This window comes from Gymnoscopelus microlampas (assembly GCF_963454915.1).
Source record: "Gymnoscopelus microlampas genome assembly, chromosome: 7".
Taxonomy (NCBI): domain Eukaryota; kingdom Metazoa; phylum Chordata; class Actinopteri; order Myctophiformes; family Myctophidae; genus Gymnoscopelus; species Gymnoscopelus microlampas.
Window position 1 is genome coordinate 34,518,141 of NC_139944.1, and position 561 is coordinate 34,518,701.

Genomic DNA, 561 nt, shown 5'->3' on the forward strand with positions numbered 1-561 from the left:
CTGTCTAGCCGGAGTTATATTCCCTCTGATGACGCAACATTGTATCGTATAGGGGCTCGCCCCTTTAGCCCCGCCCACTCCCCACTGGCCCTGGTTGCTACTAAACACTGTAGTTTAGGTTGTAGAGTAGACGGGGTGGGGAAAGTATTCACTTTTTTTTTTACTTGAGTAAAAATATCAATACTGCAATGAGGAAATACTCTGTTACAAGTAAAAAAAAGTCTGAATTAACTTGAGTAAAAGTTCAAAAGTATTGGTATCAAAATGTAAAAGTAAAAGTGCTCATTGTGCAGAATGTCCCAATTTCACAAGTTCAAAATGTATAAAAAATATTTCGAAAATATTTTCAAATGGCCGGAATATATATAGTGCTGGTTAATTGTATGTTTTGTAATAATAATCAAAATCTACAAAATTAACTAGTAACTAAACTTAAAATGTTCATAGTTGTGTAAAAGTACAATATTTGCTTCTAAGATGTAGTGGACTAGATCAGTAAAAGAGTTGAAAATTGTAAAAACTGAAGAAAGTGAAAATACCAACAAAAGGTCTGTGGACCAT